The sequence below is a fragment of the Psammomys obesus genome, unplaced genomic scaffold (genome assembly GCF_907164565.1).
Source record: "Psammomys obesus unplaced genomic scaffold, mPsaObe1.curated_primary_1811, whole genome shotgun sequence".
Taxonomy (NCBI): domain Eukaryota; kingdom Metazoa; phylum Chordata; class Mammalia; order Rodentia; family Muridae; genus Psammomys; species Psammomys obesus.
The window spans coordinates 7434-20247 of record NW_026591179.1 but is presented as its reverse complement, the minus strand read 5'-3'; the positions used below and the strand labels follow the sequence as shown (position 1 = coordinate 20247).

At 36.1% G+C, this 12814-nt stretch overlaps 1 pseudogene; it reads left to right on the top strand.

The window, feature by feature from the left end:
- The first annotated feature begins 1297 nt into the window (after positions 1-1297).
- Positions 1298-2728, top strand: LOC129679113 (S-formylglutathione hydrolase-like; annotated as a pseudogene).
- The last annotated feature ends 10086 nt before the right edge of the window (positions 2729-12814 follow it).

Here is a 12814-nt window from a genome sequence, read left to right as displayed (position 1 = left end):
AATCCAATCTATTCACCCATCCAACTCATCTCTCTATCTTGCCAGAGGGCATTCCACATTCTCAGTTTTCCTCTTGGCTTGGTTATTCTTCCTAAGACTTCTTTCACAGGTCCTGGGATTCTGATTTGACCCAGCAGTTAGAGGCAGACTTTGAATTTCATATAATCTAAATAGTGTCAACACAATATTGATATAGCTAGTGATAAATAAAGTGATCATTTGATAGCACAGTCAATGAGCAGTTATTATCTGACATATTTTGTTTAGTTTTTAAAGTGTTAAATTATTTTAATTAATATATGAGACTCATTCCATAGAATGGTATAACTCCTGAGATGGTGATGTTCCCTTTCCTCAGCACCATTCTCACAGAAGTGAATGACACTAACTTCTTTAGAATCAAGAGCCACACTTTGCTTATCATTCTTCTCGTTTTTGCATAAACTTCTATTCATCAGCTGCAGGCCTTAAGGCTTACATTTTCTACTTTTCTCTTCCAAGATCTCTCCGGGAAGATATTTGTTAATTTCCTGTGTGCACCTGTTTTTACAAATTAGAACATCAGCAATCCAGTGAGCTTCCTGGGACAAAAAGTCAGCATCATGGAGGGAATAAAGTGTTCTTGTTCATGAGCTCACAGAGCTGAAAACCAAGGAGTGATCTCAGCCATAAAAAGATGGTTCTGAACCCATATGTCGATTTTTGTGTTTTCATAATATCTCTGTTTTCCTTTCTGACTCCCATCATGCAAGTTACCAAAGAGGACACCCTAGAACCATCTTTTTCTCATGCCAGAGACTGCATGCTTGGGCCTGTTACTGCTCCTCCCCTTCTCTCTCTTTTTCTCTCTCTCTCTCACACAGAGACATATATAGATATAAAGAGACAAAAGAGAGACTTCTACCCATACCAAATGGCCTGGATCTTAAAAAATAACCACAGTCCCTGCCAGATTTCTACTGTAGAGAAACAAATAAAACTGTCATTCTTTTTTAATTAAATTTTTATTTTTTATATTAATTACAGTTTATTTACTTTGTATCCCAGGTGTAGCCCCCTCCCTCATTCCTTCCCATCCCCACCCTCTCTTCCTCATCTCCTCCTATGCTCCTCTCTAAGTCCTCCTCCCTTTTCATCTGACCCTAGCTTATCAGGTCTATCAGAACTGGCTGTCATTCTTACAAGTTTAAAAATCAGTCTTAGCCAGTCACTGAGATCCACTGCCCTTTGCTACAAACAAAACACAAAGCAGAAACAAAAAACAAAACAAACAAACAAATAGGAATTGGACAGGAGAATAATGGCGTTGAAACAGGTTTCCAGCAACAGGTGCTTTGGAGAGCTCCAGAAAGTTTTTGAACATGACAGTGTTGAGCTGAAATGTAAAATGAGATTTGCTGTCTACAGGCAGATTTCCCGCCACAGGCAGAGTGGAAAGTGTCCTGCACGCCACTGGCTGCCTGGTTTAACTTGCACAGAACAAAACTTCATATCAAAGTCTGGCTATCAGCAAGCTGCCTCAGAACACGGCCTTGTCGTCATTGCTCCGGACGCCAGCTCCTATTAAAGGAGAAGATGACCGCGGCACTGGCGCTGGGTTTTATGTGACTGCCACTGAAGATCCCTGGAACACTAACTACAGAATATCCTCTTATGTGACAGAGAAGCTTTCACGACTCATAAATGCCAATTTCCCCAGTGGACCCACAGAGGATGTCTATTTTTGGTTACTCCATGGGAGGCTGCAGAGCTCTGATTTGTGCTTTGAAAAGTCCTGGAAAATACAGATCTGTGTCAGCTTTTGCTCCAGTTTGCAACCCTGTGCTCTGTCCTTGGGGCCAGGAAGCTTTTAATGGGTATTTGAAACCAGAGCAAAGTAAATGGAAGACTATGTTGCAACTTTACTTGTAGAGTCCTATTCAGGAGTTCAGATTGACTCACTAATTGATCAGGGAAAAGAAGACAAGTTTCTCTCTCTGATAACTTCATAGCTGTCTGCATAGAAAACAAAATCCCTTATAGAGCTCCTGTCCCCTGCAGGTCTTTCTATCTCCCCCTACTTTCATAAGATTCTCTGGACTCTAACCAAAGTTTGGCTATGAGTCTCAGCAACAGAACCAAAATATCTGGGCCTAGGGGTCTTTTCTGAGACTGATACTCCAACCAAGGACCATGCATGGAGATAACCTAGAACCCCTGCACAGATGTAGCCCATGGCAGCTCAATCTCCAAGTGGGTACCCTAGTAATGGGAACAAGGAATTTCTCTGACAAGAACTCAATGGCTGGGTCTTTGATCACCTCCTCTTGAGGAGGGAACAGCCTTACCAGATTGCAGAGGAAGGTACTGCTGTCTGTCCTGATGAGACCTGATAAGCTAGGATCAAAGGGAAGGGGCGGAGGACTTCCCCTATTATGGACTTGGGAGGGGCATGGGAGGAGATGAGGGAGGGTGGGATTGGGAGGGGATGAGAGGAGCCTACAGCTGGGATACAAAGTGAATACACTGTAATTAATTTTAAAAATAAAATTTTTAAAAAGAAAAAGAAAAAATAAAATCCCTGAAGTTTTAAGGCTACAAGAGGGTTATGATCTTAGCTGCTACTTCATTTCTACCTTCAACACTGACCACTGACCGCATCAGGCATCATGCAAAATACCTGAAAAGCTTCAGACAGGAGAATCTGATCAGCATTATAAAAGAGGGAATAAGCAGAATTTTTGAGTAAAAGATTTTGGATTTCCTCCCAAAAGATCATCCTCCTGCAGTTGAACAACTTCTTTGAATAAATACATCACACTTTCTGGTAAAAAATTCAGAGTCATATGTGAAGTAAGCAAGATGCCATCAGGCTATCTAAGATACGGTATTTTCTTTTTATTATTATTATTTTTTATTTTATTAATTACACTGTATTCATTTTGTATCCCCCCATGAGCCCCTCCCTCCTCCCCTCGAGATCCCACCCTCCCTCCCCTTTCTGCATGCATGCCACTCCCCAAGTCCACTGATAGGGGAGGTTCTCCTCTCCTTTCTGATCTTAGTCTATCCGTTCTCATCAAAATTGGCTGCATTGTCCTCTACTGTGGCCTGGTAAGGCTGCTCCCCACTCAGGGGGAGGTGATCAAGGAGCAGGCCAATCAGATTATGTCAGAGGCATTTTCAACATCTTATTTATTATCAAAGCTGAAAGAGAGAGAAAGCATATAAAGATGATAAATTGAAAATTATTGAGCTCCCCATGTTTGGAATTAGAATGAAGTTAAAATGATATAAAAGCTCAGATTTAAAATAGCTCATAATATTTTGATGTTATTAAACTATGACATTATATAAGCAAATATATAGAATTTCTGAAGATTCATTCAACTATGAATCCACTTAATGTATTATGAAATTATATATAACATATATAATTTGAAAAAATATATAATAGGTATTATATAGAACATATTTTATATATTATAAATAAATATATATAAACTTAAGAAATAACCAGTTGATGTCTCAGATCTTAGGAAACTAGAACCAAAATATAGAATCAGACATATTTTCATTTAATTTAATAAAAATATTTCTTGTATGCATAAGCAAGTCATTGTTAGTCCTCATCTTTTGCTTATTGGCACAGTATTTTTAAAATTCTGAACAATATCAAGCAGAAATATATAAAAGATCTTATTTTAGAATGTATGTTAATTAGCACTTATTGACTGACTTTCATCAGATATTCACTTGAAAAATAAGCTTGCAATGTGGATCACTTTAAAATTGACAGTTACATAAACTGTAGCTGTAACTATGAGTCACACAAAGCAAAGATAGAATATTTTTCTCTGTTCTTGTAGAGCATTGAGTTGCTGGATGTAAGATTGTGAAGCGAATAAATACCTAAAGAATTTTTGAGCTTTTCTGCAAATGAATAATTACATTCTTTGCTAACATAGGGAATATGGAATGATTGGAGGTTTGAGGAAGAAATTACTGGTTATGTTTGCAATGCTGCCTCATAGGTCTTTCCAACATACCTGAGGAGACATTTTGAAGAAATGGTTGAAAAGTGATACTACAAACAATGATTCCACATTTGAGAGTCACTGATCTTCTGCTTGACTCTGAAGCCACTTGTTGGGGATACAACAAAGAAGATAAAAAATATAAAAACCTAAGACTGGATAGACTAATGTTCATACAAAAGCTGATGAGCCAGGAAAGAGAGAATAGCAGAATATTAGGAATCATGCTGGTACAACCGGTAGAATGGAAGGTGAGTATTAATGGCCAAAGAATGGATAAAATATGAAAAAATTATAATGAAGAACTAGGGAGAGGAATAAGCGTAAGATGATGTTTCAAGAAGTTTGGAGAATATAAGCCTATGTGTGAGAGAAGAATAAAGAAACTATGTATTTTTAAAGAAGACAAATGCTAGACTTTGGATTGAAATTCATTCTTTTTGAAAAAAAAAATTAAATCTTCATGGAATGCTTCCCCGTCAGAGTGTTCAACATGCTAGATATTTAACATTAACTAAAGTTAATTAATTTAAATTTTATGAAACTGTTGGCTAATATACTGGGGAAGCGTGATTGGCTCATCAGCTCAAATTATAATTTATACAGTCTTAGAAAAAGTGTTTGCTTTAGGAAACAACTTTGTATTATTCAAAGTTCAACCAGAGAAGCAAGATCATCAGATGATGTAGGGGTTATAGACATATCAATATTTTCACATGGCTACATGCATATATATGTATATATGAACAAATGATTACTATCAATGGCTAGGACATTTATAAAAATATTTACAGATGAATAAAGAAATGAACTCACAGGGAAGTCACTCTTCAGAAAAAAATATCACAAGTTTTCTCTCAGCTTTCTGTTGCTGTATAACAAATTCCTTCAAAATAAATTTAAAAAATTGGCTACACTTTAACTGTCGAACACCACACGTCCTGCCTATCCCTAGCATTAAACCCGTGCACCCCTCCCATTAACATTGGTAAATTAAAACATCAATATATATGGTTCCAATGTTTAGGAGTGAATATAAACCTGAGAGCTCTGGGTAGGCATCCTTGATGAGTTTCACATCAACATACTGTTCAGATCTGCTGTCTTCTGAAAGCTTGAACAAAGTTAGACATTGCCATGGTAGTTCATCGTGTTGCTAAGATAGTTCATCCACATGACAGGTAAGTTGGTACTGGCCGTTGGAAAAGGTCTTCACTGTAAACTTCTCCATAGACCTAGCTGGGTATAACCTGGAGTCCAGCTTCTCATAGAGTGAGTGGTCCAAAGGGATCGAATAATTTAAAATTATGTAAAACACGAGTAACAAAAACCATGCATGGGGGGGTCGGCTTGAAGAACAGCTACCACACCCAGAATAAATTTGTCAATTTCCAGGCATGTATCAAAGCACAAACTAAACCCTGTAATTGGTTTTGATTGCTTATTTTATCTTTTTAGGGTTGTTATGACTTTTTTTCTGACTTATATATAGTCATGTTTCAGTCTTCTCAGGATTCAATAACCAGATGCTAAAAACTAAGTGCCTGGAGTAATCTAAATGTATTTTCTTACAGTTCTTGAAGCTAGAAGCATAAAATTATTTGGCAGGTTTAGCTTTTTATGTTGTCTTCTTGCTATGTCCATTATGATAGTGCTTTGAACTGTATTTTGTCAACGTCCTCATTTTCTCATAAGGACATCTGTAATATTTCAGGAGAGCATACTTCCAGAACCTGAATTAATCTCATTTACTATTTATATGTTCTCTCTCAAAATAATCATGAGGAGTTAGGATTTCAAGATAAGCGTTTTGGAAGGGTAGAAGTTAGTACATAATAATGATGTGTCTGTATTAACATCCCAAATAGTATATAAGATCTAATTCTATATCTAGTTTAGTGACTAGGAATGTCAAATAATTTGTTAGTATGCCAAATTAAACCAAAGTTTTGTTTTGTTTTTTTAATGGGTGCTTTATCTATACAGAAGTTGTATCTTGTACTTCAAAATCATATTAAGGACTGAAGAAACCATTTAGGACAGCAATTACTCAAATATTATATTTTTGATCAACCCTGCTTCCTTACTTATTGTACTAATGGCATTATAGCCTACCCTATCTATGAAAATTTGATCTATGCATGATAGCAATTATCAGACCTTTGCTCTAAGTATGTTATAATGAATGTATCTTCAAGTCACTTATGATAGCCTTGTTCCATATCTAATATAATGATCTAGATATTGATAACATTTATCAGCATAGCTCCTCTGAAATATTAATCTACAAGCACTTATTACCATATCACCCCCTTATGTATGATAAAATTATTGTGTTTAATTCACTTCATTCAACTGAAATCTGAACTTTATAGGGGCAGGGGATTTTGCCTATCACTTACAAAGATTCAGTAAAAGAAACTGCCTTTTCCCAACAAAAAATACAACAATTTATTTATTTACAAAGCTTTAGTGTCATCAATATGTATGCTATCATCAATATGAACACCCCTCGGCTGGACAGCTAAAGGAAGTGAAGGAAACAATGTTCTGACCTAAAAGTATTTAGCAATTCTACTTATTCATTTCTCATCAAACAATTTCAGAAAGAAATTTAAATTTCCTAAAAAATGTTTACCAAATTCACTTGTGTAACAAATATTTACATATCTATAATTTCCACATGAGGAGTGCTTTACTGTATGAAGTAAGATAGTCAATAGAAATATGAGGAAAGACTATAATGTCAACTTTATGCAATATGTTCTATACAATATTTGCAAAGTCAGACAAATAATATGTGTAATTACAGAATTAAAGGAAGTCTTCCTGGGGAAAATGACACATAAAATTGAAGAGGAAATGTTATTCTGAAAAAATGGAGGTGGAGGAGGACTATCAGGTGTCCAGGATTAAATCAGAAAACAAAGATCCATGAATGTGTAGGTATAGTGATAATTACCTTCTCTAATTTGGATAAATCTAGTGTCTCATGCTACAGAAAATATAGGTAGAATGAGGTCATGGTAGCATTGAAATGTACATCATAATTTGGAACTTCTGCAGTTAGCAAGATGAGTCATTGAACGTTTTTTAGTGAATGACTAACATGTTCAGTCAGCATGTACCTCAAGGAAGATTACATTGGCAGCAATAAGCTAATTTGAATCTATGAAAACAATTTTGAGATAATAATACCTCATTATGTAAATCAAAACTTTTAAACCTAATTAACTTATAACCATACTTAGAATAGATGAATAAGATTGGCACACAATTTGTACATGTACAAAAATACATGTAAACTCTATGATTACAATTAATAAGTTATTTAAAATAGAAAATATTCTGAAGGCTATGAAAAAAGAAATCTGGACACCAACCTGGCCACAAAACCTTTGACCTACGGTCTGTCCTGCCTGAAATATGTGCCGGGGCAATGATGGCACAGAATTTGTGGGTGTAGCCAACCATGCCTGGATTAACTTGAGGGCCATGCCATGAGATAGATTGTATGCCCTAGACTGCCTGAATGGCCTGGAAATGGCAAATGAATAGCCTATAGAGTAGGGTAGGATCAAACATGATTGGTTAAAAGAAAAAAAAAATAAGCAACATCCAACAACAAAAGGTATGTCATGGATGGTAATTTAGTGTTTTGTTGGACTCCTAAGAGTCATGTATGGATAAAACCTAGAACCCTTGCTCAGACGTAGCCCATGGCAGCTCAGTATCCAAGTAGGTTCCCTAGTAAGGGGAACAGGGACTGTTTCTGACATGAACTCAGTGGCTGACTCTTTAACCTCCCCACTCTCCGAGGGAGGAGCAGCCATGGTAGGCTACAGAGGAGGACATTGCAGCCAGTCCTGAAGAAAACTGATAAGCTAGGGTCAGATGGAAAAGGAGAAGGACCTCCCCTATCAGTGGACTTAGAGAGTGGCAGGGAGGAGATGAGGGAGGGAGGGTTGATATAGGGAGAGAGTGAGGGAAGGGAAGGGGCTACAACTGGGATACAAGTAAATAAGCAGTAATTAATCTAAAAAATAATAATGTAATTAAAAAAGAGTGGAAGTAGGTGAATATATATATATAATGTGTTTTATCTTTTGCCTGCTCTCTTCCTCCTATTGGGTTGCCTTGTTCATCTACAATATGAGAGCTTTTACCCTGTCTTATTTAATATTGTTTTGTCATGTTTGGTTGTTGTCTCTTCAAGGCCTATTGTTTTCTGAAGGGAAAGACAGGGGGAGTAGCCTTGGGGAAGAGAAAAAAATGAGGGGAACTGGGAGGAAAATGAAGTGGAGGGAGGGATATTATATCAAAGAAGAATCTGTTTTCAATAAAAAATGTAAACAAATGAATACGAAATTAGTATGTTATTTAAAATAGAAAGTCTTTAGAGAAAAATGAAAAGCAAGTATTTAGAGAAGAAAAGTAGTTTAAAATTACTTATTTAATGTCTCTGTTTTCTCATTTCTAAGATTAAAGAAACAATATTTAACTCATAAAATTGTTTCTATGGGCTTGACAGGAGTTCATGATGATCATTGATCTTGTTGTTATACACTTAATCCTGAACAAATTATTAAAACCTTGAAGAACTGCCAAATTCATTCCAAGTGACTAATAAAGATTAGTAATTTTTCATTCTGTGTATATTAATGTAATTGGGAAACAACAAGTAAAATCATTTAAAGTTTTAGTTTGTTCATAATATCTCCACATGGCATAATTCTATGATTTAATACTTACAAGTTAAAAAAAATGATTGTAGTGACATAATTCAAAATATCATTATCCATCTTTCCCTTATTAAGCTAATTTTAGATACGTGTTGATTGCTTACTTGTTTTAAGCCAGCATGAATGTGATTGTCAAGCTAATAAGGGAATGGATTTTCTAGAAAGTAAACAAAAACAGTAGGGTGAGAAAAAAAAAATTGAAAGACTTTTAGTTGGTAAAAAGAAACATTGGGAGAACATTTTTTTAAATGGTGTATTGATTAGAGAATTAATGTACCAAAAACCTTAATAGCATGCTTGCTTTGTTCAAGAAACTAAATTATGTTTTCTGACAAGTATAAAGAAATTAACCTAAAGATCTAATTCTAAATTAATATCTAGAAAAAAGTGCTAGTTTTTAATGTTGCATAACAAATTACCACAAACTAGCTTAAAACAGAGATTTTTTTTTTTTCTGTCATACTTTTTGGGAGTGAGTGTGTGTGCATAGACAGTCATATCCTCGGGGTTAATGGAAAAGAAATCAACATTTTCATCAATGAGAACTCAGATTCTTCCCTCAGACTCTTTGAGGTTATGGCATAATTACTGACTTATGCACATAAGGAAATGTGGTTTCTATTCTGTGCTGTCTGGAGGATAGGAGGCTTCTGTCAGGAGTATGAGGCCACCCTGAGGAACTAGACAAATAGTCCCCTAGGAACAGGAAAGCTTATTTCTCAAAGCCATTAAGATAATGTCACACACCTACGAATTCTAGTACAACAATGTTAAGTTTGTAACTGCACCATCACCTTTGTCTCAAAGGGCTTCTCAGCTATTTAATGTGGGCCCCGTTCACATTACAAGGCTCTGAAATTATGCTGAGCAAGATTGCCAGAAAACTGGTATGTTGGAAATAAACTTAGAACTATGCTTATCACACATGTAATAAAAGTAACTTGAAATATAAGACAGTAAAACCTTAAATGGAAAATTCCAGGGATCAAAGCTGCTGAGTGAGAGAAAGAAGGTATTTCAAGTTAATTCATGAAGGAAAAGTGAAGTTGCCAAGAGATCATGTCAGATTCGTGTTGTAATGGTTCTTCAAAGTCCTCTGCCTCCTTCAATCTTTCTTCTATCCTGGCTATTTTAAAACTCAAATCACTATTCCCTGCCTTTCCCAAAACAGGCAAATGGAACTTGAACTGTATGCTAGTGGCAGAGAATCTTCTCAAATATGTAATATATCATTTAGAGTTTTAACTCCTACTCAAGAACTGAAACCTGCCCACTTTTCATCTGCAATCTTCTTTCATAACTGCCTTAATGATTGACTTTGGTCTAACTCTAGGCTACTGAATCCACTATGTCCAAGTCATGTTTAATTGTTAATCTGAAACAAAGGGTCCCTGGATTTTAACTGGCTATGCATAAGCAATCTAACTGGATCAACCTAATGACTCTCAATTTCAGCTTCAGAGAGAAGTGATTTAATGAAAGTCTTAAACAGTATATCTAAAAACAATCAGAATGATGCTAACAATCCCTCTGGAATACATTAGGAAATTTTCTAAGAATTTTTGGGTGAAAGCTCTGATCTTTTTTCAATGCCCAGAGCCTATTACATCAAGAAAAGCATAGAGGTCCCTTTCTTAGGAAATATGAAGACAGATAAAAATGAATGTTTTTCAAAAGTTCTGTTAAAGAACTTATCAGTTCATGCGCTTGTTTTAATATGTTTGTTTTGTTCTTTGTTTGTCTATTGCTTTCTCTTGTTCACACTTATCAAGAAGGACAGTATCAAGTTGAGCTACCTAAATTGTGATTTGAATGCAACATGTAATTTTCAGGCTATAAATAATCATACCAGAGGACAAAAAAAAAAAAAAAAAAAAAAAGTAAAGCCAAACATGGAGATAAATATAAGTACTAAATCTTGTCCTCAGCCTTAAAAGAAGCATCATTCTTTGGTTGGGTTTTTTTTTTTGTTGTTGTTTGTTTTTTTTAAACTTAAAAGTCATTTTATTCATTATTTAAGACTTTGAATGACACATTTTGATCATGTTAAACTTTTTCCCCCAGAGCTTTCCAGGCCACCCCCATTTCCAGCCTGACAATATTTTTGTCATTCTTTATGAACAATAAAATATAACGAATGATTTTATATCATTTTTGCTTACATAAAAGAAAAGCCTTCCACTAGGATACTTAGAAAATAGGCATCAGAAGCGGGAGAAGACAGGGAACAGGGAAGGAACCTACCACAGAAGGCCTCTGAAAGAATATACCCTGGAGGGTATGGAAGCAGATGATGGGTCTGATAGCCAAACCTTGGGCAGAATACAGGGAATCTTATAAAAGAAGGAGGAGATAGAAAGACCTGAAGGAGTCAGGAGCTCCACAAGGAGACCAACAGAGCCAAAGAATCTGGGCTCTGCAGAGATAGAGCCATGCATGGAGAGGACATAGACCCCCTGCTTATATGTAGCCCATGGCAGCTCAGTCTCCAAGTGAGTACCCTAGTAATGGGAGCAGAAGCTGTCTCTGACATGGACTCAGTGGTCAGCTCTTTGATCACCTCCTCCTGTGGGGACAGCTTGCCAGGCCACAAAGGAAGATAATGCAGCCAGCCCTGCATTATGATACCTGATCATAATGATACCTGATCAGTTAGAGGACCTCCCCTGTCAGTGAACTAGGGGAGGGGCATGGAGAAGGGGAAGAAGGAGGAAGGGAGCAACTGGGAGGAGATGAGGGAGGGTTATATAGCCAGGCTACAAAGTGAATAAATTGTAATAAATAATAAAGCAAAAGAAAAAAATTTCAAAAGAAAATAGAGACAAAATAAAGCAATATGAATTAGAGTCAGGGTCTGATAAACAGAATTTAGCCAATCTTGAAACTCGTTGACATGGAATATCAAGAGAATGAGATTTCGAGCGAGGCAGATTTACCCAAGAAGGCAAACAACTGAGAGTGAAAAAATTCTGTCTTAACTAGTATGTCATTTTCATTTGTCTATTATCTTCCTACTGTTACTGTTTGTAATGCAACAAGCCCTACTTTATGAATTTTACATATTGTCTGGCTGTATGTTTTTCCCCAAATTTATGGACGACAACTGAAAGTTACACACAATAAATTCACTAAGATCACTTCACTAATAAATTGGAAAGCCTAGCTTTTTCTTGTCGGTGGGTTTTTTGTTTTGTTTTCTATTGTTTTTTTTTAATTTAGTTTTTTATTTATTTCAGTTTATTCACTTTGTATCCCAGCTGTAGCCCCTTCCCTCATTCCTTCCCAATCCTACCCTCCCTCCCTCTTCTATCAGGCTACAGAGAAAGACAATACAGACAGTCCTGATGGAAAGCCTAGCTTCAACCCGAAAATTAACTAATTGACAATGATGAGAATTTGAGGCAGCCACTGGCAACATATGTGAGTTCTGAAAGAGTGCTGGGCTGGGAATGTGTTTAAGGATGTTATTCTGGGGTTAGAGAAAGAATAAAGTGTTTGTTGTTGCTGGATGTCTCAGGAGTGTATTTCTCTATATCAAATAAATTTCTGCTATTTCTAACCCAGTGGCTAGTTCTAATGGAAGCCCCAAATCTGAACTCCATCCCTTTGACATGATTCTTTCTCTGGGGATTGTCTCTTGACAAAGGCATATAATTTAGATATCGTCTGACCAGATTAAACAGATTAAACTAGTGAACGTAACTATGAATGTTATACCCTTCACCATACACTACAGTCTCCTATACAAAAGATAGGAGCATCGTGCCCTTTACCATACACTGCAATCTCCTATACAAAAGATTAAAACAAAACAGAAGTAAAGTTAAGTAAGAGCTCTAATGACTGGAAATCCTTGGATTCACACACCCCTAACGAGAATGTTACCATTTTATTTCCACCAAATTAACTGTATTCACAGTAAAGTTTCCTTTTTAACTAAAGATTAATATGGAGAATCCTATGGAATACACGTTGAATGAAAGGGAAGCTATGTAATGTAAAAGGTTTAAGGTCAATGAATAATTAAGCTAGAACAATTACAATGTAGTAGAAACA